Raw genomic sequence first — 7,953 nt, 5'->3', positions numbered from 1 at the left:
GAATCTGAAGCAGCCTCCAGGCTCTGAGCTGTCAGCCCAGAGCCCTACCCGGGGATTGAACTCACGAGCCCCGAGATCATGACCTGAGCCAAAGGGGGACGCTTAACCCACTGAGCCACCCAGGCGCCCCTAACACTCCCTTCCTCTTTAAGCTACTTGAAGCTCAGAACGTTGCTGAAGACCAAACCCATTTCGGCTGATACACGTGTGCTCTGCGAAAGGAGTGTTCTTGTACACGTTCTACTTAGCACAGTGCTTGGCAGTGTACCCTCCCCACTCCCAAACTTCCACCGGGGACCCTAATACAAGGTGGGTTGTGGTCACTGCTGTCAGCTCTGCCATGGACGGGGTCGGTGGGGGCTGCAGTGCAAAGAGGGGCTTCCCAGTGGTGACGGCCAGGGGTGGATGTGTAGCCTGGTCACGGGGAAGACTCACGCTGCGGGGCAGACCTCTGGGGCAGCCAAGGTCAACCTGCAGTGTGGACCAAGTGAGCCATCTTGGGCACCAGCCCTGAGAGACGGGGTGTGGATAGTGGCAGCTGAGCAGGTAAGGGGGTAGGGCAGTCACTTACGTTTATGCTTTTACTTCTTCCCCTGTCGTAGGGATGGCCCCATGCACGGAAAATCAGACGCAAAGCCAGATAAAGAGAAACGAGTTGACGCCATTAACTGGCTTCCCCCTGCCCTTGGGGCAGATAGAAAATAATGCTTTGCTAGGAGCCAAGGGCTTGACTTCAAATGCTTTGATCAAATTTGATTTTCAAGACAGATGAGAAATGGTGCCTCGGTTAGAGGCAGCCGGTGTCCCACCGAGCTGCTCCTTACCTGGCCAGTGCACCTGTCCCCCAGCGCTGTGAGTGGGGGGCGCCTGATGGCTCACAGCCGTTCCCTTCTCCAGAGAGTCATCTCCGACCTGGGGAACCACCTCCCCCAGGAAAGCCTGGGAGGCTCTGCCCTCCCAGAGGCAGCCCACAGCTAGCGGGGACTAATATGCGTGTGTAGAGGCCAAAGGCCTTAAGGTGGAGAAATTCATGCCTCCAAGTTCTACTGAGACAAGACTTCAGCTGAACCCTCACGTTTGCCCGGCTTCCTCCCTGTCCCATCCTGATTCCCCTGCCCCCTCACGGCCTCCAGTAAACCCCTGTCCAAGGCAATGTCTCTGTGGCTGTCAGATGCAGGGGGCTCTGCAGAACAGAACTTGTGGCTGGAAATAGGCTGCCGCCCTGACCTCTTGTCAACGTTTCTGCCTGGTCGGCTCTGTGGGTGTTTGGGAAGACTGGTAACCTGGTTTGATAACCAGGCCGAAGGCCCAGAGAAAATCCAGCGTAAACCCGCCCGCTGCCAGCCTCGCTCAGACCACTCTCCCGCAAGTCTGGAGAAGCCGGGTGAGCTCATTAGGTCCATCTGCGACACCTTCCAGCACCTTCCAGTGAGTATTTTTAACTACATGGCACCTACCGTCTCCCTGGGTACCTTGAGTGAGGTCTATGAGTCACCTGCAGCATAGGCGAGATGTGCCAAAGGGCATCATCGTTATATTTAGCTGGGACTTTTTTTTTTTTTAATATTAAGGTGGGCAGAAAAAAAAAATTCAGTTTCATGGTTACAGCGTGTGCTGTGCAACTCAGAGCCAGGAACCCCGGGGGCCAGAGCACCCTGGCTGGGGTGGCTCCTGCTGTCGAAGACCAGCAGACCCCGGGGCAGGTGGAGGACAAAAACAGGTGGCTCCATGCAGTTCTGGGGGAGGGGGGGCAGGGGAGGCAGGGGGGCCACCGCGGGCGCTCAAAGTGCAGGGAACGTCTCCAGAGTAAATGCGTAGGAGAGCAGAAAGGGCTGGCATCTGGGGGTCTGAAGACCATCATTCAGGTCCTAGCTTTGACCTTTACTCATTACATTTCCTCGAGCCACTTACCCTTCCTCTTCCCACTTGCTTTTCCTTTCCCGTAAAATAAAAATAATGCCCGCCCCCCCAGGGTCTCTGGAGAGTGTCACGGGAGGGGGGAGTATGCGAAAGGGGCTTTATAAACTGTAAAGTGCTGGGCGGAACAGCAGCTGTGAGGGGAGTGACTAAAAGAGGCAGCTGGCGGGCTGCAGGATTCCCTCCCCCACCGAGGCAGGGCTGGATGACCAGCAGGCCAGGGAAAACTCCCTCCACGCTGCCCTGGGAGAGGAAGATCCTGGGGGGGGGGGGGTGGGGGTGGGGGGAGGAAGGACTTTTGTCATGGCAATTGGTTCTCACGAGCTCCCCCGTGAAGGGGATGTTTAGGGGCGTTTGATGCTGTTTCGGTGTGGGCAGCTGCATGCTCAGATGGGCTGGAGTCGATCTACGTGCTGATGGTGGAAAAGATGAATTCCGGGCCTGCTCCGCTGTCGAGATCCCACTCTGTGACCGCACAGTCTCAAACACGCTGCCTGCCAGCAAAGCGTGGAGGCCGACCGCCTTCGGCAGCGGGAGGCGGGGGGGCGCCGGGGAGCTGCTCCCGGGTGCTCTGGTCTCACACTTCCCTTCTCGAAGCTGGCTGCCGGAGGAGAGAATTTCGCCCGTCTTGCGCACCGTCAGTAAGTGAGAAGGTGTTTGCATTTCTCAAGTCCTGTGAATCACGCCGGGGAGGTGGACCCAAAGCAATCCTTTCTTTCGGTGAGCTCTCAGAGACCTGGGTTTCACGTGTAGCCTCCTCCGGGGACCGGCCTCATGCTAGGGACGCGGGCAGGGTTTCAATAGGTAGCTCTCCGGTTCTTACTCACAAACCACGAGGCAGCGAGAACTGGCCGGGGAGTTAAAGGGACCCTGGCCAGGTTACTTAACCTGTCTGCGACTGCTTTCCTCATCTCGAAAGTGGGAATTCCAAAGATCGTTATAAGGATGAAATGAGAAAACAGATAAGTAGGTGGTACATGATCAGGCACAGAGAACCATTTATGACAATGTCGTTGGGGAATATTGAACCTTTAAATGAGGTAGCTGGTTTCCCCAAAATGTCCCTCCTGCCATCAATGGCCATGCCTCTCGGTGTACATCCCCTTAGATCAGAGGAAGAAGCCTTGAAGCATCCATGACTGAGTCTCTTGGAAAGTCTACCTCGGAGACAGTTGCCCCCAGAACCTGGCCACAAGAAGCCCCCGAGTCACGTGGAGAGGCCATGTGCGGGCACGCAGATTGACAGCCGCAGCCGAGCTCCCAGCCAGCAGCCTGAACCAACCACCGGCCGTGAGCATGAGCCATCTTGAAGACCCCAGTCACCATCTGACAGCAATGGTTTGAGAGACTCCAAGTAGGAACTGCTCAGCTGAGCCCAATTCAACCCACAGACTAGCGAGTGATAAGAAATCGTCGTTTAAGCCACTCGATTTCACAGCGTTTGGTTATATGGGTAACCCTGGTGGCCCAGCAGCCCTGGCCAGAGGGGACAGGGGCAGAGTGTGGACACCTGAGTCCACGGTGCCCAGCCCATGGGAGGAGAGCTGGGGGCAGGTTTTAGAGAAGGGGGAGAGGTAGGGCAAATTCCCCTAAATAATTCCACCATACCCTGAAAATTGTTTGACTGTAAGCGTCTGGTGGGCCAGTATCTTCCACTGCTAACTGGAAAGGTGATCTAGAAGCTGTAATCAGCAAGCATTTTCTTTACTGTTTGTTTATATTAGAGAGAGAGAGCGTGCGCATGCAAGCAGGGAGAGGGGCAGAGAGAGAGAGACACACACACACACAGAATCTGAAGCAGGCTCCAGGCTCTGAGCACAGAGCCCGACGCGGGGCTCGAGCCCACAAACCACCATGAGATCGCGACCTGAGCCAAAGTCGGATGCTCAACCGACTGAGCCACCCAGGTGCCCCAGTAAGCATTTTGATGGAAAAGTTGAAGTTTTGCTGAAAAGAAAAGAGCCTGCTTGTCGGGCAGCAGCCCTTTCCTCTGGGCAGAACAAGGAAACAGCCAGTTACCAGCTCAGGGCTTAGCATAGGCTAAGTCATTTCCCCGCATGCCAGGCACATGAGATGGGCATTATTAGCCCATTTCATATATGGTGAGAAGGGCTCAGAATAAGCCACCCGGCTACTCACAGTGCTTTCTTTGCTAAGAAAGAGGCCACAAGAGAACCCATGAGCAACCAATGCCCAGGCTTAGTTAAAAACAAACAAACAAAAAAACAAGCCTGAATCTCTCCCAATAATTAAATAATACTTTACAGCATCCACAGTTCTGTCCCTAAGACTTGAGCAGAGGAGAACCATGGACTGGAACACGTTGACGGCAGGATGTTCCTGGCATCTACTTCTTTGATGGAAGCTTCTGGATTGTTGAGTTAACCTCGAGCCACCCAGTGGCCCATAGGAATCATTGGAGTGATTTCGCATAGAATGCGTCCCGATAACAAATCAAGCCAACCTCTGGGTGCTGAGGAGGGCCAGCTGGGAGCAGATAGGGGGGCACGGGCTGCTCTGGCTGGTGACAGTAGGCCAAGAGAAGCAGCTTCCTCCAGACAAACCCACCCCCCACCCCCCGCGGCCCCCTGCTCTCCAGAGAGGAGTGCATTGGCTTTCCTGCTTGCTACTCTCAAAGAGTAGGTACCTCGTTCAGTCCAAACTCTGCCACATACTGGTGATGTAGCCTTGTGTGACCCTGATGTCCCTGTGCCTCAGTTTCCCTATCTGTAAAGCATAGTTAGTGCCTGTCCCAAACAGTGGTTATAAAGATACACATAGCAGGCACTCGGTGAAGGTTTACTATAGCCCATAACCCAAAACCTACCCCCAAAAACGTCCGAATGAAAAAGGAAGAGGGGTGGTTGCTACCACAGGAAAGGGTCAGCAAATGACAGTGCAGCACCTCAGAGAACGAGGCCACCATTTAAAAAAATAGGAAGCGATGAAAGCCGTTAGTAACCGAGAAAAATGCGCGGAAGAGTGAGAAACAGGATCCACACTTGTATGTTAGATTTGTACCTGGGACAACAGAAGAGAAGGAAATACATCCCTTGGCCCTAGCGGTGGGAGTAATCGCTTCTCGGCCTTTTGGCTAAGATCAAGTGGAGTAGCGGTGGGAGTAGGAAAGTGGGATATGAACTACTGTAACCCTTCTCTGTAATGGGATTTACATTTTTATTAAAAAAAATTTTTTTTCATGTCCCCAGGCGTCCCCAAACCAGAGAAACAAGTCAAGGGTCACAGGAGCAGCAATATGGTTCCCTTGGCTTTGGCTCCTACCAGGTGGGTGGACTGATGGTGGCGCTCGCACAGCCACGTCACAGCGCTGTGACGTATGTTGAAGCGCCACTGACGCCCCAGGCACAGAATGCTGAAATCGATTAATAATGTCTGCCATGGGAGCAGAAGCAGAAGTATCAGTAGGTAGGCTCTGTATCTGTCATCCTCGACCTGGAGACTCCAATTTGCCGATGACTTTGTTTTAACTGAGATGTAATTGGCACACAGCAAGGTGCAATGATCTTAGGTGTTCGGCTCGATAGATTTTGACAGTTGTCTATACTCTTGGAACCGGCACCCAAAACAAGGTACAGAACATTTTCATCAGCCCGGCAAGTTCCCTCATGTCCCCTGAGTAGCTTTCTCCACCCCCAGCCACATGTCGATTTCCACCCCCACAGATTAGTTTTGGACTGTCCTTGAATTACACAGTGACGACCGTGGATTCTTTTGCTTAGCGTAACGCCTGGGAGGTTCATTCTCCCTATCGCATACACCATTAATTGTCTCTTGTAACTTGCTGAATGTATTTCATGACACGGAAAATTTCTTTCTCTATAGAGTCTCACGTTGATGGACATTTGAGTTGTTTTCAGACTGGGGCTTTATAAATAAAATTGTTTACAAACATTCATACGCAGATCGTTTTGTGGACATGTTTTCTTTTTGGGGGAGGATTGGTAAATGTCTGAGAATGGAACCGCTGGGTCACAGGGTAGTTGTAGATACGTTTACCTTTATAGGAACCTGTCAAACCATTTTCCAAAGTGGTTCTACCATTTTGCCTTCCCCCCCCCCAGCAGGTGGTACCATTCTGAGGTGAGCCAGCTGGTGGCATGAAATGGTTTCTCTGGGTGGTTTCAGTTTCATTTCCCTGATGACTCAAAAACTTGAGACCCGTTTCGTATGCTTAATGGCCACTTGTACAGCTTCGTTTGTTAAGGGCTCCTGTGTGTCATTTACCAAGTATTAAAACGGTTTCATCCTTAAAAGGAAGTGTATGGGAAGCTCCTCTGTGGGCTCAGATCTATCTGGCTTCTGTATCGAGGATCGTTCGTTGTTTGGTTGCTATGGAATTCAGAAATTCCCATGCCCATCTGGATTTCTCACCTCTAGTAACCCAGTGCTTTTTTTCTTCCTATTTATCTGGCCCACTGAGCTCTCTGCCTCAGGACCTTGCTCTTACTCTGCCTTGAGGGGCTGCCGTTTTGAATTCTGCCTGCCATCCTGCCACATGGCCCTGGGTGCCCTATGGCTTGGTTACCGTCTCACAGGTCCAGCCGTGGCTGGTCCAGCCCTGCCCCCCCTCCCAGCATCCCCTGTCTCAGAGCTGGGCATCTGGACGTGTCCAGTCTGGGAAGTCCGGGGGTTCAATGGTATCGATTCAACACCCATGAGTGGCAGCTGCTAAAGAGACAGGGTGACCCAGTTGTCTGGCTGTCAGGCTTGTTTTACCCCTGATTTAAGTACTATGTGGGTACTTTCGTCCAAACTGAAAAAAAAGAAAAAGAAAACAATTTGTCACTGCTCTCTGTGGGGAAAAAAAGAATGCTGGCAACGGTGAGTAGACAGAATTGCCACCCTCTCCTCTTCTCACAAAAGCCTATTGTCTCTACATCCTGTCACTTTTCCCAACACCCTCCCTATGCATTATTTCCTAATTACAATCAATATCTTAGTTGTAAAGGAGCCTTAATCATGGGAATAGAACTTGCATCTCTCTGGCTGCGTTTACCAGGTCAAGTTCATGGCACAATCTCCTGCTGGGTGGTTCATGGGCAAATGAATAAAAGTAAGTTAATAACCAGGGCTTCTCCTACGTTGGCCCCAGCTGCCTGGCACATCCAGGCTGGAAAGACAATGGACACAGCTGGCAGAGTACCAAGCCCCCAAGCTGCGGGCGGGTCTCCACAAACCTGCTTGTTGATCTGTTTCTAGGATGCGTGAGGTTGGGTGTGATGTGGTGTGGCTTAGACTCAGCTTTGTCAAGAAACTGGCCGTGACTTGGGCTGGCTCTTGGTCTCTTCCACCCAATGTTCACCTCTGTAAAATGGAGGTAACAATGCCCGCCTTGTCTATTAAGCATTCAACAAATAACTGAGCCCTGTGCCAGGTGCTGGGGACAGCAGAGGCCATCTCTGGCTTCACGGAGCTGGCACCCTGGTTGGGGAGTCAGACATTAGACTCAGGAAGTTACACGTGATGTGTTCTCTGATGGAGAAGTACAGAGAACGACGGGAACCCAGAGGATGGGCACACAGAACAGGTGCAGAAGGTCAGGGAGGACCCCATCTAAGCAGCCCCCGAAAGAAAGTGGGAACTGATCAGCCAAGGAGGTATGAGAAGAACATTGGGGGCTGGGAAGCACGTGTGTGGAGGAAGGACCTCAGCAAGAGAAGTGCAGAGTGTGTTAAAGAAGTTAAAAGACTTTCGACCGACTGAGCCTGGAAGGCACAGAGGGCAGAGGAAAAGGGGGTGCTGGAGAGAACTGAGACTTTGAGACCAATGGAGCAGAGGCCCTTGCCCTTACTACGTCCTGTTCAAATTCCTGACCCAGAGACCCCATGAACATAATAATAAGTGCTTCTTGCGTGTCACCAAGCTTTGGAGCAATATATTATGAAGGAAGGGGAGCAAAGTATGTAGGTTATTTTAAAGAAGTTCAGAGGAGAACAAGTTATTCTACCGAAGTTCAGGAAGTTAAAGAGAGCAAAGGACTTGTAATGCTCACAAAGCATTCATCCCGCCTGCCCT

The 7,953-nt window shown here is 52.1% G+C and overlaps 1 pseudogene; it reads left to right on the top strand.

The window, feature by feature from the left end:
• Window positions 1-4,991: 4,991 nt before the first annotated feature.
• LOC121011317 (uncharacterized) lies at window positions 4,992-5,204 on the top strand (annotated as a pseudogene).
• Window positions 5,205-7,953: the final 2,749 nt, after the last annotated feature.

The sequence above is a fragment of the Herpailurus yagouaroundi genome, unplaced genomic scaffold (genome assembly GCF_014898765.1).
Source record: "Herpailurus yagouaroundi ecotype Mexico unplaced genomic scaffold, PumYag 193, whole genome shotgun sequence".
NCBI classification, from domain to species: domain Eukaryota; kingdom Metazoa; phylum Chordata; class Mammalia; order Carnivora; family Felidae; genus Herpailurus; species Herpailurus yagouaroundi.
Note: the sequence above shows the minus strand (reverse complement) of the source record. Positions and strands in the feature narration are given on the sequence as shown.